The sequence below is a fragment of the Pinus tabuliformis genome, chromosome 8, assembly GCF_031772625.1.
Source record: "Pinus tabuliformis cultivar Carrire ecotype Pingquan chromosome 8, CPIR1, whole genome shotgun sequence".
NCBI classification, from domain to species: domain Eukaryota; kingdom Viridiplantae; phylum Streptophyta; class Pinopsida; order Pinales; family Pinaceae; genus Pinus; species Pinus tabuliformis.
Window position 1 is genome coordinate 1,078,405,251 of NC_142294.1, and position 19,163 is coordinate 1,078,424,413.

Genomic DNA, 19,163 nt, shown 5'->3' on the forward strand with positions numbered 1-19,163 from the left:
TCCCCAATCCTTAGATAGAAAAAAGTATAGGGCACTAAAGATCAAGGAATAACTGTATGTTATTGTACTGGAAGGATCCTGCTGGAATTTTATTGCTATGTTTAATAGAGGATGAATTTATAGAAACAATCAAAGATTATCATGAGGGGTTATGTGGAGGACAATACAGTTGGAAGATGACTGCACATAAAATTCTCTAGGTAGGATTTTATTGGCCTACTTTATTTGGTGATACATATAAGTTTGTTATAAGTTGTCAGAAGTGTCATCTTTTTGTTGAGAAAAAGAGATTGGCTCCTTTACCTTTGATTCCAGTTTTCATAGAGGAACCATTCAGATAATGGGGATTAGATTTTTCAGAGAAATAAATCCAACTTCAAGTAGACAACATAAGTGGATTCTCACAGCAACTGATTACTTCACCAAAAGGGTAGAGGCAATCCCTACTAAGAGAGCAAACGATCAGATAGTAATAAAGTTCCCGGAGGAGAATATTTTCAGTAGATTTGGATGCCCCATCAAAATTATAACAGACAATGCTCATGTCTTCAATTCAAGTAAGTTCATTGCTTTTTGTCACAAGTATAATGTTATTTTGTCCCATTCAACAACTTACCATCCGCAAGGAAATGGATTAGCTGAATCTACTAAAAAAACTTTGATGAAGATCCTTAAGAAAACCATTGCAGAAAATCAAAGAGATTGGGATTCTAAGTTAAAGTTTGCTTTATGGGTTGCTAGAGTAACTACAAGAAGATCTACAAGGAAGTCACCTTTTGAATTAGTATATGGGACTAAGGCTCTGTTTCCAAGTCAACTTGTGAAGCTGGTGATTGCAATGATTTAGGAGGCGAAAGAAGAACCAAATGATTTGATAAGAAGAATGAATAAAGTGATGGAGCTAAGCAAGAACATGGACAAGGTAAGAGACAACTTGATTATGTATCAATCCAAGATGAAAAGTATTTTTGACAGAAAAGCCAAAGAAATTGACTTTAAATTTGCAGATTTAGTATTGAGATGGGATACCAGAAGAAAAGATAAGGGTAAACATGGGAATTTTGATCCTCTCTGGAATGTCCCTTTTAGAATTGCTGAAGTAAGATCCAATAATACCTTCATTCTTGAGAATCTTGATGGTGAGACTCTACAGCTGCCTGTCAATGGGCAATACTTAAAGCATTACTTCCAGTTCTGAGGAATAAGCATCATTCCATTGTAAATACCAGAGTGAAATCAGTGTACAAATGCCATAGAATTTAAATTTATGCAAAGCAATATATGACTTCGTGCCCAAGGTGAAGGCACTAATCTGCGGTTATTAGTGCTTCTGTGGCAAAAGCGCTATCCCTAGGTGGAGCCAGATGTTGTAACATCCATCTTCATTGTTTATAATTTTCATTTTTCATTTAAAATCACTGAAAAATAGATAAGGCATAAATGGGGTGATGTAATAATTGCATATTGAAGCATATTGAAAAAAAGGAGCGATGCAATAATTGCACATTGAAATAGAAGGAAAACAAGTATTAAAGAGTTGACCATAGTTCAGTGATGCGATTAAATCACAATTGCAAATCACAGTAGAAGTGGTTATATATGAAGTGCTACCTCTGACGATTACGATTTACGATGGGCAGACCTGAAACAGATATACATTATGTTTAATAGTCCTAGCAGGTCCGCTTATCGTAGAGTTTATGTACATTGGTTTCGTCGATTGCGATTTGCGATTGCAGGCCAGACTCGAAACATATATACATTGTGTTTAAAAGTCCCGGTGGGTTTGCAGAGTGATGGGACAGACCCGATAGGGTTATATGGGTGCAATTAATGTTATTTGAAATCAGATATTATGTTATCGCTTATCGGATGCGATAGAGGCATGTGGAGTGTGACCGCGGAGGAGCGATATTGCGATTGCAATAAAGGCGTATCTTGAAAATTGTGCAAAGGCTTTGGAAAAGGTGGAAAAAGGTATGGTTATGCATTTTTATATGTATTTCTATTATAAAGGGTTATAATAGAAATAAGCACCAATAGGAGGTTTATATGAGTTAAGTCCAAGGTAATAAGATTATGGGGCTTGGATATATATATGTGGCATAAATCATAATCAAAGGGTTAATAAACATTAATTGAAGGATTAATGAAGAGGGGTTATAAAGTCTCGATAGAAAAGAAAGACTGGGCTACATGTATATGGGTTCCACCGATTGTGATATGCGATGGCTGGACCCGATATGGTATATACATTATGTTTAATACTCTGACGTGTCCGTCATGTCATCGATTGTTAAGGTTTGGGTTGATACACCATTTGAAAGTGCCGATTGCAATTTGCGATAGGAATTCAATGGAGCATTGAGTAGGTGGAACCGATGGAATTATGAAACAGATTTAATTCTTTTTGAGTTTCATGGTAAACCTGCACTTTGCGTTAATTTCATTGTATAAAGGGAAAATCAAGGTTTGGCCAATTGAAATGTGCTGGATACATGCCTAATCCTAGGTTTACACAAGTAAAACACAACTCATTATGGTAAAAGTGGACTAATAATTATTTAAGCATATACAAAAGAACTCAGGGGCCGATTAACAGAGTAAGCCAACAGTTATCCTCATCTTCTAGTTCAGTTATTTCTGGTTATTTTGTGTTCTTGGAGGTGTCTTTTACCCTCTGTAAAATTCTGTAACAATTTTTTCTTCATATAGTTAGAGAAGCAATTTTAATAATTTGGGCAGTTTCAAAAATCAACAACTATTCCACAATGTATAAAAAGATGAAAATTTACAAAGAAGGGATTCGAATTTTGGAGAACCCAGAGACAGGGCCATTTTATTCATGATATAATTGTTGATTAATGAAGAATCAAAAGTTTCCATGCATTTGTTGGGTATGATTTTGTAACCTCTCTATTATGTGCCATCTTATGTTTTCTTCCTTCAAGTATGGTAATGAAGCTACAGGTCTTTATTTGCTTAGGTAGATAAAGTTAAAGTTCCTTAAAAGAGCGCTCCTGTACTTGACATTCTCACCTTTCTTTCTAAGTTATAGATAGTAGTTTCTGTGCAAGGAAACATATTATCTTTAACTTCTCCAAGCTGTCATAGATAGTAGGTTCTGTGTTAAACAACGTATTGTCCATGATTCAGTTCTCACCTTCATAATTCTTCTAAGTTACAGATAGTAGTTTCTGTGTAAGGCAACATACTATTTTTAACTTCTTCAAGCTTTCTTCATTTATCATTCATATTCAGCTAATCAAATAGCATTATGATATTTCCTTGTCACCTAAGTATTGAGAGTAAAAAACCAAGTCTCTAGGTCTTTCATTCAAGAACACAACATATATCTAAGTGACAAATAAGTGACAACAAACAATAATTATTAATATCTTAAGCACAATTTCTCTATAGCCAAGAAATTGGTTTCTTAAGGTACAACACCGAGTACATCCCTCCACGCAAGGGTAAGACCAAAGTGCTGAAGGAAATTGACGAAAGCAAGGTTGCCTTGCACACACTTCTACTACCAGACAAAATTGTCTTTGAAGGACTGTGATTGGGGCCGATTCCTCTGTTGAAACTGGAAGATTGGGACTTAGCTGACCATGAGAATTTCTCGCACTTGGCGATAGAGCAACTAATGCATTGTGCTGTTGACAAACCACCGGGATGACTACATTGGAACCACAAAAGTGGCTTAAGGGAGTAGACAAGGCAAGTTTTCTCAACTTGCTATGGGTGCCACACTACAATCGCACCCCCATTACAGTATTGGTCATTAAGAAAATGCTATGCTTGGTGCATGATGGGTGTCTGTGGATGGAGGAGCCAATGCCCATCACCGACAGATTGATCCATAGGATCACACAGCTGCCCTACATAGGGGAAAACCCGGCCATGATGTTTGGCAGAAAAGGTGGTGAGCAGGCCCTCGCAAAGGCCATGAAGGAGGAATTCAAGCTCATAAAGAAGCCACGAGGCTATGCCATCTCGAGTATCTGCGACCCTACGGTCAAGGTGGCCATGTAGATTTTCGTGGGAAAGGTTATGAGGAAGTGTCACACAGATGAAGTGTTGACACCAGTCGTTGCTCTTGCAGCCCAATGCATCAAAGGAGTCCAGTTTAATTGGGTGCATTATCTCTGTGGTGAGTTCCTTGCAAACTATCGCAAGGCACAGGAGCTCAACAAGACCTTTCACTATGTGTGGCTCTTACTATATATTGTGCTGGTAGCTTGGGAGTTGCCAAAAGAAAGTCAATTCCGCTTGGTCGCGCTGGACCTGCTAGAAGCAACGAAGTATGCTTCACTGTGGGCGACCAAGGATGCTCAGCGCATCAAGGATAACAAGATCTTCTTGATCTTGATGGAAATGAACATTTGCATGGTTGCCAATCGCAAACCACGATTATCACCTACTGTGTTTACCAAACTGCAGGAGTATGCGGAGTTCATGGAAGAATTTCACCGTGTATCGATCAAGGCACGGAAGGAGCCTGAGCAAACATGGTATGACTTGCCTTACTTGACAACGGATGATGCGATTGATGTAGTACTTGATCGCTGGCTGACAGAGTGGTGCACTACCTCGTACTTGGTGGTGGGGTTGAGCAAGTCCACCACGTAGCGTAAAAAGGAGGAGACCAAGCTTAAGATGACGTAGTTGGCCAAGAAGAGGAAAAAGGAGGCTGTTGACAAGGCCTAGGCAGAGCATGATGCCACCCAGTAGGCGGAAAAGTAGAAAGGAGAAACAAAGCGTGGCTCTAACAAAGACATGAGGTCGCCTTCGCCCGAAACAGAGGAAGAAATGGACGAGCAAATAGAGCAGCATGGCGCCGACCCACAGATGACATCGAACCACATCAAGCATCCAAGGGAATAAGAAAAAGTGGGGTCAAGGAAGAAATACAAGGACAGTAAGGCGTCGCTAGACCCAATCACCCTCATAGAGGGAGATTTGCATGGCATTGGAGACATGGTGCAGGATGTCACCGTGGAGGCACTACAACAATTCGAGCAACAACGACAACTATTGGGGGCCATTTAGATAAGTCTGCAAGAGTTGCAAACCCATGCATCACAGGTTGGCATGATGTCCACCAGCCTCGCTATTGGTATTTCAGAAGCTTCTGAGATGCTACATGCAAAGGTCTCCTCAGTGATAGTGCTGCCAGATTTAGCACTTACCACAGAAAATGAAGCTGACAGGCCCACTGTCAGTGCCCTCAAGGGAGTGGGATTGAACTTGACAGCACTCCCTGGTGAGGCACTTCACCTATTGTAGGATGGAGTGATCGTGGAGTTGAGGGCTCGTGAACACCGCGCTGTGCAGGTAATCAGTGAGCAACAAATCAATAATGTGCATCTGGCCCTACAACAAGACTCTGCCATTGCCACCGTGACTGAAGTAACTGACCACAACAAATGCATAGTTTAGGTCATGGAGGAGGCATGCTGAATGGTCCTGGAGTTGGCCATTCCCAAGAGAGAACCAATCAAGGTGCATGTTCGCAAGCTTGCTATAGGGGTGCATGATGCTCGCACAGAGTTGGCTAAGGTTCAGTTGGAGTTGAACCTACAGATTGCAGATTTACAGTTGAAGGCCTAGCCTTCAACTCTATCGGAAGTAAAGGAGCAATATGCAATCCCTGTTATAGAGGCGATAACAGTAGTAGACAATGCAGTAGCAAACTGCAAACAACTTTTTGAATAGTCGTTCGAGGTCCTAACAAGCCTACAGGAGGATCCTAATGTACATCGACTGGAGAAAGAGGCGCGAGAACTGTAGTAGTGCTATGATGAAGTAAAAGGTACAATGCGCACCGTCGCTCTCATGCAGAGACTAACAAAGCCGTAGGAGGCCAAAACCTTGAAAGAACAGGTAGATGCAGTGCGGCACAAGGAGGCAGTGCTAAAGGCACGCTTGAAACCTTGGTTGGATGAAGCTTATTTGGTCATGGCCTATATTGAAGGCAAGCTTGCTAATCTGCAAGCAACTCAGCAAAAGCTTTAGGTTGACAGTTCATGACTAGTGACAGAGCACTTGGTTGAAGAAGCAAAGTAGGCAGCCGCACAGTGCACAGTCAAGGTTGCCATCATACATGTCGAGTTGGGAGTTCATCGCGCCAAGATATCCACGCTCACAGAGTGACTCAAGGGTGAGTCACCATGTTTGTGTTGGGGGCCTATTGAGAACGGGTTTCCCTAAGGATAGTTTTGGGGCTAAAAGCCCATGTTTTGGGACAATTTTGTAATAAAGTTGTAAAATGTCGACATTTTTTGGTCGTGGAGCGCGAAGGTGTCAAGAGTCATAAAGGGTTGTCCGCCCTTATCTTGTAAAGTGTAAAGTCAGCTGTAAAGATCCACCCATGGTCCATGGAACATGGGATTGTATAAAAAGGAACTAAGTAAGTAAGATCTAAGTAGTTTGAAGTTGATAGCGAAGAATAGATTAAGGAAAGCATTTGATTCTAAGTGTTCTTGGGTCTTAGCGTAGGTAGAGGCTTTGTAGCTGAGTGTGCAGAAGACTAGGGTGGAAGTTCGCAATTGAGTGTGTGGACCCCTGCAGCTGAGTACGCAGGGTAGAGAGAGTCAATATTAAACCGAAGATATCAATAAAGAGAAGTATTCTGCAAATTCTGTGTATTTATTTCTTGTTAATGCATCTGGTTAAATTGCATTCTGGGTTTAATTTACGATGTTCATGTGATGTGCGAATGTATGTGACTACATTGGTTAATTAAATACAAGTAAGGATATCAGTTTACACGGCACTAACTGTGGTTGATTAGTAAGATAAGTAAAACACTTAAGATAACTTGGGAACCTATACAATACGCTGTCATAGTAGCATGGAAGTACCTGGATCATGGGTTAAGATTGCGTGAAGTTCAATTGTACACCTTCGGAGAGGTACTGAAAGGTGGAATAAAGAGGTAGATTGACAGAGCCCTAAGGCTTAGAAACCTGCGCGAAAGTAGGGGTTGAAGGTAAAAGCTGACATCACAACCATCCCAGGGTGTGGAAACTTGGTTCCAGCATCCCCCCATACTGCTTTGGGTGAGTCTTCAGTTCGCACTTTACAGGCTGATGCCGAAAGGGCCAATAGTGTAGGGATTTGTTTGGCTAACTAATGCTGAACTTGGGTTAGGCCCCACAAAGCCAACAGATGGTTTGATTTCCACATCATTAACATCAAATAATATTTGGAATGGAACTAGCCCCTTTGGGATTATGTTTTACTCCAACTGCAAAATTTTCTGCTCGAATAGATTCCTCCCAAGGAACATGATGTACAACTCCTTCAATTTCCTCAATATCATTGCCCTCTTGGTCTATTAAAAAGTTAGAAAATTATCCAATTACTTCCATAAAGAATTTAATCTGATTTTTGTCCTAAAAAACTTGCCAATATTTTACATTGTTAGGCACAGTGGGTTTATTCCTAACCTCAAATTCATACTTGAGTAGGGGATTTTGTGGGGGATTGAAAGTCATGGTTGCTGTTACTAGAGAATCAACCATTCCATTTTTCTCTCCCAGAAAAAAATGAATGTTATATGCCAAAACTAAATTTTCAATCAGATCCCATACCTTGTTTCTGTAGCATATCAACCTGAGATGTTTGGTTTGACATTGATTCCTAATTTGTTTTATGACTAATTTAGAATCCCCAAAAACTATCAAACACTCAATTTTTAGATTTCTAGAAGCTTGTAGGCCCAACACCAATGCTTCATATTCAACAATATTATTTATAGTGTCAAATTCTAACTTATATGAGAGAGGGATGAGGTTACCTTCAGGGGATATCAACAACACTCCTGCTCCATTTCCTTCCTTGGAGTAGGCCCCATCAAAGTATAACTTCCAAACATAACCAAATTTCATGTGCTACTGATTGTCATGTGAGGGAATTTCCACTTTGGTGTCTTCCATAACTCGTTCATCGATTTCTAACACAAGACATGCAATTTTTTTTTCTTGGCCATGTATTGGTGAGTTATTGGAATTATCCACCTTAGTGACAATTTTTACAAATCTTGACTCTCTGTACAGTCTGCATTCTTCTCCACCAAACATTGGGATAGTGGCATATGTGAGGTCAAGTTTGATGGACCCTCCAAGCTTCATTCCCCATGATCTGGAGAGGAGCATACTAAATCTTGCAGGAATGTATGTAACCATGATGTCCATTACTACACCCTTCAATGGGATTTGATCTATATTAACCATCAAATCCTTGATCATCCCAAGATGCTTCACTTTTTTAGAATCAAAGGAATATAAGTTCTTATATGGTCCTTTTTTTTATTTTCAGGCCCAACTGCTCCATGAAAGACATATGCATCAAATTATGGGAAGCCCTTGAATCAAGCATACGATTATGAAAAAGTAAATGATGAATCACTAATGTAACATAGAGTGGAGGTGTGGAAGGGTTTTTCTCCTCCACATATGGACCAAACATGATCACATGCCTTTCTTCCTACAAATTTAAATTGTCTTGTGATGAGGCAACATGAGACACATCCATGAAATCAAATATTTGTCTTTTATAGACAAGATGTTTCAACAATTCAGTCAAGGGAATTGATATATTCACCTTCTCTAAATCCTTTTTTAAACTAAAGGCAGAGGCATTCCTATCCACCTTCACTGGCTCAATTGGCTCTTTATTTTCTTGATGCACTGGCTTGGTTTGTATTGGTATTTTCTTTGTATTTGCAAATTCAAACTTAGAATGAGTGGGGTGGGAGGTTTCTCCTTTGGTTGTCAAATCAGAGCTGGAAGGTTTTTTCCCCTTATTAGTTTGTTTGGAGGTGGCGGGTTGGATAGGTTCCTCATTTTGGTCTTGTGTCCAAGATATTTTCCTGGACCTCAAATCATATCTTCTACGTAGTTTTGCTTGCATGAAATCAACAAACTACTTGCAGTAAGCATCTAGTTCTTATTTTTCCAAGGGAACATCTGGATCATCTTCCTCTCCTCCCCATGCTTCTGTTTCATGTTCTTCGTATGAAAAATTTGAGTATTTATTCTCCTAAACATTGAGGGAATCTTCAATGCCTTCATCAAGATCATCTTCAATGCCTTCATTAAGATCATCTTCTATATACAAGGGACATTGTATTTGGCCTTGATAGTCTTTTATTTCTCTTTGCAATAGTTGCAAAGGAGGTATCCTATATTGGGGATTGGAGTTTCTATTTGGACCTTTTTGTATCTATCGAGGATGGTTTTTTCCTCCAACTCTAACTTCACTAGCTTGTTTGAGAGGTTTCTAATCAACTTATTCATCTCATCCAACTTCTGCTCCTCAGTTTCCTTGACTTGACTAAAGGAGTTGGCTTCCTCTTTTCCCCTTCTCCTATCACTATGTTCTCCCTTTCCCTTCAACTTCCCTATAGATGAAAAGTTTTCTTCTACTTCCAGAGCATCAGTCTAGATCTGGTCTAGTGTGAGGGATTTCCTCTCTCTGAGGATAAACCCAAAATCTGATTCAAAGGCTCCAATAAACACCACCTTAGCTCCTATCTGTGAGGCTTTAATCTTAGCAGGAAAGATGTTATACAATTTATTAAATCTTTTTATAAATTCGGTGACATCTTCATTGGGCCTTTTTCTTTATTGCGTTAAATTCAGTTAGAAAATATCCATGGTCTTTCTTCTCCCCCCATTTATGCATAAAGATGTTCTCCAATTCCTCCCAAGTGTTAATTGAGTTGTTAGGAAAGGTTTTGAACCATTTTCTAGCTTCCCCATCTAAATATTGAACAAATAGCCTCAATACCAGGTCTAAGTGTTCTAAATTCAAATTTTATGCAAACACACAAAAGATATCAATATGTTTCTAAGTAGTGACATCATCTTTCCTATTGAATCTAGGTAGGAGTTTGAGGTAGTCTTGAGGAATTACATTCATAGGCTCCTGCAAATTCAAAGGGGCATATCTGTTGAGAAAAAATTCAAGGAAAATGATATTTTGTAAGGGAGGTTGAAAAATATTTACTGCATGACCTAGGTGAGGGGTTCGATGAACAACACTAGATGAGATTGGGTGTGAAATAACTATGGAAGTTTGAGATGGACTAGTAATAAGAATGTATTTAAATTCTTCAAGTTCTGGGAAAGCATGAAATGTAAAAGGATCATAACTAATAGAGACCACTTCAGACTTGGGTTATGAAAGGAAAAAGCCAAGAGAATTTATCTCAGCTTTTTGAGAACTAGAAGATGAACTCTATGGGTAAAAAACAACAGGGTCGAGAGTTCTAGGGGTTATTTCTTTCCATATGATTTTAGAGATGATTCTTTATAGGTTAGAGACAGAAGGAGTCCTCTGATGGGAGATATCAAATCGAATATGAGGCCTCCTAGAGGCCAGTGTTATATTCTAAAGACTTTGCTAGGTGAGAGATCTCAACCCACACTTTCTTCGCTCACCATACAAATGAACGCACACATTTCCACCCAGGGAAATATATTCTGATTCGTTCCCCAACAACGACACCAAAAAATGTTTTTTCTCCTGGAGACAACCCCAAGTTGAGAAGAGGTGAGTGCCTAGGAAATCTTCGTATGTTTTTAAAAAATAGACCTGTTCGACTCAAGAACTATAGGTAAAATGACTGAATCTAGTTAAATCACCCTTCTCAAGGAAAATTCAATTTACACATAGATAATATTTTGTTATAAATAATTAATGCTTAGATCTGGTGGGCTACAAATAGAGAGTATGGTTTCACTAGTTGTTGTATTATAGATAAAAGAAGAAATACAAGGAAAGGAACTTAGTGCGGAAGGCTAATGATGGAATCATGTGCATTAAATTCCAGTAGAATCTTGAAAAATGTAAAGGAAATGAGATATAGAAACCATGGAGCGCATTTTAAGGCCTTCAATCTCACACATTACAGGTACCATTTGCCATAACATAACATAGGTAAATATGTTTTTTAAGATTGAATCCAATAACTACAATTACACAATTTCCGAGAGGAAAGAAACACATATAAAATAATAAACAGAGATAAAATTACATACTACACATCTCAGTGCTTGGAATCACCAAAAATTTCTTCATTAATCTTCAAGAACAATATACATCTCATAAGTTCCTAAGACTTGAAAAACTTGTAGAAAAATACAGCATCTGGAAAAAAAAATCAAACCCTTACTAATGAGTTCTTCATCCCTTTTATAGGGAGAACCAAAATGAGAACAACTTACAAAAACTTCTGGAAATGCTACAACTGTCTAAGCTAATCAGTCGTCCAAGCATCCAGTCCAACTGTCCTGATTATTACATAATTGACTTGATTCCTTTCTTGAAAATAAAATATTTACACAATTACAGAGAAGAAATGAAATTGTCATGAAGTTCGAAACATAATATCTTCATTGCTGACCCCTTTGATCCCTTGAGGTGGACCTAGTCTCCATTGTTCTGACTCATTGTGGGTGAAGTAGATCTAGTGTGGCAATGTGAATAAGAGAATTGTAGGCCATCCTCAAGCTTGTGAGTTCGATGTAATTTGGCTTGGCTACTAACAAGGTCTTCATAAGACATAACAACTGAAAATCTCTCTGTATATATATTACTATGGTTCTACCCTTGAGAGTGGTAGTATTTTCATGTGATGATTCTACCTTGTTCTTGACCTCTACTAATAACTGCTCATACTACTCCAATGGTAGCAAATTTCCTTGAAAATCCCAATAGCTAGGCATTCCTTCTCTAGTTCCGTGGTCAAAATTAGAGTTGAATGCTGCAACCAACCTTACCATCTCATTCATGCATTTCTCAGCCTTTTCCCTTGCTTCCTTTTTCTTGATCATTTTGGAAAATTCCACAAACACACCTATCATGTTAATGATGTCCATTTCCCTCAAATAATCAACTAAATTTCTCATTATGGTACTTGATAAATTTCTTAACAGTGTTGACATTCTTAGCATCCTCCTCTTTGGATGAAAGGATAGGGAATTCAATGGTCATTACTGCAGCTTTTTGTTCTGCAATCAATTTCAGGGGGTTCCCATATCTTTTTTTATCACAAAGATGATATAGTTCAGGATTAGTTGCATCACTTCAATGAGGGGCATGTTTACCTTCAACATATTCTTCAGTGCTTTAATCTCATCTTGTGCCACCTGATATTTATTGTTGAGTTGCTCCACATTTGTTAAATGGGTGGAATGGAGATGTTTCTCCTTGTTTTCAAGCATGTGTTTGGTGTTTTCCAAGTTGACTTGAATCTTCTTAAGCTTTCTCTCTGATAACTGCAAATTAGTGAGAGCCTTGGTTAACTACTTAGTTGGGTTTTGTGGGTTGTATGGCACAGTGACAACAAAAATGTGATAATTAATCCTTTTTTTGCAACTATGTTATCTTCAATTTTAGGGCTACCACCTTGATATTTATTTCTATAAATTCCTTGTCTAGGATTTCCTTCTTGTTTTCTGTTAGTACTATGTGATTTCCCTAGGCTGAGAAAGGAATCCCAGAGGTAACCACAAACTGCTTTAGGCAAAAATTTAGCCCTTCTAGCCTAGAGAGGGATCTTTCACTTAGGTTACTCAACAAATAGGATATTAGGCTAGGTAATAAGCTCAACAAAGTTTTATTTTTAGAGGTCTATTGATAAGAAAAGGGGCAGATCCATTGGGCATGGAGTCATGTCAAATTAGATTTTGTCTAGTGAGATGATGGAAACATAGAGGGTTTCTCCATAGGGGAAAGGTAGGCAATTTTGGTGGTGGATTTAGATAAAATTTCTATAGGAGGCGAATGTAGAAAGGGTGAAAGACAAACACATTAGAGCATCAAATCACAGATGAATTCTAAAGTGCTGCTTTAAGCTAAAAACATTAATGACTTGGAAAAATAAAACATAACATTCATTAAACATGAATTATGAATTAATCATTTCGTTTTACAAGTGAGAAGATGCACATTAAATAGATGTAAACACATAGATAACTTACAACACCAAAGGAGCACAAAACCATCCAAATTTTGACTCATGAATTCCTGCAAATTCCACCTCTGTATTTCATTGATTCACTGGCAAAATGTTTTCAAAAATACAACGCACACAATCTTTTCCTCTAATCAACCAACATAAACACTTAAAATGATTTTGATATCTTTATACATCATTAAATATTCGATCTCCTACCCTAGGTGGTCGAATTCATTGACTAAATCCAACTTTTAACTAGATACATCCAAAACTCGTGCATATATTGGAAAATAGAAACAATTTCGCCTACTATCAATCACTTCCTAATACATCATTGACTTCGAATATTGACCAGTGGACATTAAACACATCCCTTAGGATAATTTTCCACCTATTTACAGAATCTAATCCACTACTAGGAGCCCAAATTAAAAATTTGAAACAAAATGGAGCTGACTGTTTCAACGCATTAGGCAGACTTGCATCTCATTGAAGTGGCTTCCATTCTATGTATGGTTGCGGCCCCTGTACATAAAAAATAAGTAAATGGGAATGATTCAAATACGCCTATGATGGTGCTGGACCTCCTAAACCAGATTCAAACTGCTTGTAGACATCAATTTGACCTGTACCCCACTTTTGTAGTACAATGTCTGTTTTTGTAGTGCCTCCAAAAACTGAAAACATGGTGACTTTTTCTTAATGTCAAATGTTGGAAATAGTAAAATGGACTCTGGAACCTTCATAGAACTCCCTCATGGCAACAAAACTTCCAACTTAACTATCCCACAATTATCAAAATTTATATAGTAAGAGCGCAACAAGCCCCTTGTTGGTTTGAAAGTTTCATCAAGATTTTACCTTTTTTGATCCTTTGAGCCAAAAAAAAATATTTCAGAGTTGGGTTGAGGTTTCCTACTGGAGATTCACCTTTTTAATAGCCTCTGCGAGTAATTCCAACTTACCTCCTTTCCTCTTCCTTCCAACTTCTTTAACTTCAGTGGGCTTATTCTTCACCAACCCGAGTCTTCTTTTGAGGACCAGGTTTTGTATATATAATTTTTTTACTTGGCTATACAAAGGCAAGTTCCACTTCAGTTTATACTTAGATTTGTCAAGGACTAGTATAAAAACCTATACCTCTCTAAACAAGGCCAAGTTATCCCTACGATATTTCTCTGCAGGTTGGCCTACTTGATGTTGTATTCCTTCAAGATGTTCCAGTAGCTTCTAGAATTCCTTATGTTCATAAAAAACCATAGGATGAACAATATCCTTTTCTTGTATATGCACCATGGTAGCAGACCTAGTCCTAGGTCTCCTATAATTCTCAACTGACTCCTTCAACTCTTCGACATCAATGATAATTTTACCTTTGCCTTTGGAAACACGTTCCAATGTTTCCTTTGATGGATCTTCTCTTCTAGGCTGGATAGTTTCTTGAGGCACTTTATGCCTAAGCTCCCTATTCTCCTACTGCAAGTAAGCTATTATCACATGGCCTTTGTCTAATTGATCTTGTAACTCCCTAATTTTTTGGTCCTTTTCATCAATTTCCACTTTTCTTTGCATGCTCTCTGATTCCATAACTTGAATTGGTGATGATGGAGGAACCAAAAGTAATCTCTTGGATGCAGTTCTAGTTCTTGGCACCCTTAACACATTTTATACCTCATGGGAAAAATGTAGCTTCTTAGCACTTTTCTTACCAACCAATATACTTTTAGTCAAAGGTTTCTTGACTGAGCTTTCCATTGTAGGTGAAGCTTCTTTAATCACAACTAAAGGAGTGTCTTTCTTAGTATTTTGATTGTTTGAAGATTGGGCTACCCATCCTGAAGAAACCAAGAACTCCTACCATGACTACTCTTTCTTCTCAAGCTCCTTCATTATTAGAAATTTAGTTAATGAAAAATGAAACAAATTTGTCTCAACTTGACTTCCTTCAGTTTGAACTCGGTCAACAATTCTACATAAACTCGTAAATAGATAATAGGGAAGATTCAAATATTTCTTGCTAGTAAAATGAATTAAAAGCCTAATGTGATAGTGATACACCCTATTGAATCTCCCCTCACATGTGAAGTACTTTTGGATGACCTCTAACAATTTTCTATGATGATCTCATAAATAACTCCTTGGAAGAGATGGACCATACTCTTTCCTGTGTTTTGGCTTGAGAAAGTCCTTGAAATCAACCAAATCAAAATCCATTCCTTTGAACCATTCCTCTCCACTCAAAGGTATCTCAATGGACCCAGCTATTGATTGAGCTGAGACTGGAAAATTCATACTTCCCATATTTTCTTGTACACCATCAAAACCCCTAGAAAATTCCATTGTCAATTGCAAGTGATATTCCTAAATTCTCTCACAAAATCTCATACACCCTACTCGTTCAAAATCCATCCTAATGGCTGGATCTACATTAACAACTGTGATGTCCTATGGTTCAAAACGTACAATGGCTCCCCCTTTATGTTTTTTGTCTTCTGGTGTTGACATAGTTTCACTTTTTCAGCAATGGATATTTTAAATTTATGAACAACTTGTTTGGGAAATAATGGAGGTGTTATGGATTTTAAATCTTGTGACAAGATATTAAAACACAACCAAACAATTTCACCAAGAATCACAATGACAGACTTTCTCAGGAAAACCCTATAGGACTCAGAATTTTGTAATTGTTGGCAAAAGATTAAAATAGGGACAACCACAATGCACAAACCAGGAACACAATGCTAAAGCAATTCGACCTCTAAAACACCTTTGAGCATAAATTTTAGGGAAAAATATTTGTTACAATGTTTGGACCAAGGCAACAATTTACATGGAGATGATCTCATAGTGAAAAGGAAATTTGGCAACGAGAAAAGAGGTAAATGTCTCACTATGTGGATCCACAGTAGGTTAAGATGAAAAGGCAGTGTTGAGAAAGAAAAAAGCAACGCATTGCAGAAAAGCAACGGGAACAATTTTGTTCTTTTTGCAAGCTCCAAACAGTTTGCACTAGCTTCAAAATGTAATTTTAGAGTTCTATAATGATTGAGGGACAAAGAGAAAGCCAAATTTTCACTTGTGAGGGGATTTTGACTATCGATATGTGAGAAATTGAGCATTGTGTGGAGTTGCAGCGCCCCTTCCTCCCTTTCTCACCGAAAGGACTAGATCTCCTAAAATTTATGATGCCAATAATGAAGAGCTTAGCGCTAAGGGATAATAAGTAAGGTTCAAATGATCACCTAGGATGGCTTGGAGTGAGAGTGAACGTGCTGATCATGACTTGGAAGAGAAACATCATGAATGCACAACTTTTTTTCTGAAAATGCAACGCATTGGGAATTTAAATGATTTTCCTCTGACCACTATCCCTTGTTGAGCTCATATGCTATCCTTTTGAAATGAAATCCAAATTGATATAAGAAAGCCTCCAAATATTTGTCATGATCATTACATGATTTCTTTGATGAAGAAACTATTACCAAACTTAGTTGGCCTACCAACTATGACTTAAGATGGGACTAAGCAACTCACACTAACTAAGGACTTGTAACATGATTTTTGTACCCTTTTGTAAGTGACCAAAGACTTTTCCTGATTTCCCTTTGTAAGGAAAAACATAACTTTAAACATTTGCCTCTTAATAAAAATGGAAAGCATTACATGATACCCAATCTAGACCTAGATCATTTAAAAAATAATAATCAGTTGATTAATGACTAATATTTAGAATTTTAACCTTAGATACATAAAAATGCTAACAAGACTAAGATTCCTAGACATAGGACACTAACATTTTCCACCTTAGCCAAATCTTTGGTTTGTACATGCTTTGCATCTAGAATTTTAAGTTGCTTCCTTAATGATTAGATCTCTAAATGTGAGCCTTTTGTGATAACATCTATGGGCACTTCATCATTTTTTTCCACCCATAGTTTTATAATTAGCTCCTTGTACCCTTGATTTTGTAGATGGAGGGCTCTCGAATTGGCCTTTTCCTACCTTTTTTTAGTAGCTATCTTCTCCAATAGCTTCTTAACCTTATTGATGGTTAATGCTCCCTTGCTTAACTCACAATAAATCATTTCCCCTACCCAACTATGAAAATTAATCTTGTCCTTTAAGGGGACACTAGTCATATCCCAAGACAAGTCCACTGTTCTGAACTATGGCCCAGATGGGAGGGAGTACATTGAAGGGTCATACAAGGAGAGATTCACTAGTTTCTCTTCGAGTCCATGGCAGCTAGAAGCATGGCCTGTTAAGGAACTGAATGAGAAGCTAGTTGTGATAACTTCTCATCCCTAATTTTTTTTTTTTTTCTCCTTTGTCATCTTCCCTTCCTCCCATTAAGGGCCTACTGCTAATGTGCTTCCAATTTAACTCATTATTTCTACCTTAGTTGAACTCGAGGTGGAAATTTGTTGTGGATCCTTTAATTTCACTTGGAAGCTTGGCTGGTCTAGTTTCTTCTCAATCAATTTGACCTTAATCTCCTCGTCAATTTTCTCCTATATTTTTTCTTTCTTGGTTAAGGATGCATCCTCCATCACGGTATATCTTACCTCATCAATACTCCTCTTCTGAGTTTTTTCCTTTGGGCTTGGTGTCTCGACTTCCATCTCTGTATTGATGGGCCATGAATCAAAGTGATCCTTACATTCTAATTTAGGTTTATATTCACATTCATAGGTAAAGGCATTAATATCTTTCCTTCTACTAGATATGATACCATGAGGATCATAATGGCACACCTATCCTATTTCAAAGTTTAATTCCTTTAACATAATTTCAACCTATTGGAGAGCTTGTTTGGAGTTCACAAAAAAGGGAACTACAATCATTAGAAGCTTGAAAATATAACCCTTTTTGGTAGGGACAAAATGGATTTGGTCTATATTTAGGATCTTCTTGATGAACTCCAAAGAAAAAATTCTCATGGGCATAAACACAGGCAATTGGTAAGGAGGTAGTTCAAACCCACATACCTTGATTTCTCTGTAGTCTTCTAACAAGTACCAATCACCCACCCTAACATCCTTTATAAGTTGAAGAATATTTTTCTATTGAGGGAATACTCTAGGAAGGGAGACTTCATTGATAATTTTATAAGTAGTGGCCATGAAAGTAGAAATAAATTGTGAAAACCCCTCATCGTTGGTTTTCTTCTTCAGAGAATGTGCAATCCAACTATAAATTTTCTTTACTTATTGGAGTCTACATTGTTTAGGCCTACATAACCATATTACTCCACATGAGTGTATAGGAACAAATAAACCAATATGAATTAGTATTTGAAGTAGGAGGCAAGGTAAAATTGTGTTATGCAACTAGCTCACAAAATAGAAGAAAAGATATATCAAAGACTTAAAAATTATCCTCTTTGGGGGAGAAACTTCCTTTACATTAAATAAATGAATAATTCTTGTGTGATAAAAATGACAAGACCTCCTTGGCATATATAGGATTCTAAGGGGTCACAATATAATCAGAGCCTACATAACAATAATAACAATAATGGCTTCTATGGAGCACAACAATAAAAATATGGGGGCTACATGGGCACAACAATAACAATAGGGGGCTACACTAATAATGAAAATAAGGGGGATACACTAGTATTATAGGGACCTAACATGCCCCTCTTCTTCATAAAAGTGTTTTCATCAACACTTGAGTAGTTATGGATGCTTCTATATAAAATTCTCATCCTCCCATGTGGAATATTTAGCACGTAAGTTCTTCCAGCTAATGAGATACTCTAAAATTGATCGATTCCAAAGCTGTCAAGTTCTTGTTTCTGTGACTGATTTTAGCTCCAATATGATTTTTCCTTCTTTGTTAAGTTATGGAAATACTGTTTGAATTGGAAGATTTTCACTGATAACCTTCTTTAAGCATGAAACATGGAAACGCGGGTGTACTTAGGAAGACACAGACAACTCCAATTTATATGACATAGTACCAATATTTTGCAAAACCTTGTAAGGACCATAGTACTTGGGTAATAATTTATTGTCCTTCTTAGATTTCTTGAGAAAAATTTGTTTGTATGGTTGTAGCCGTAAAAATACCCAGCTGCCTAAATCAAAACTTCTTTCAGTATGTTGTTGATCTTCCTGTTGTTTCATTCGATTCTACACTAGAGTGAGGTTATCCTTTAAGAGTTGTAGAACTTGTTGTTGAT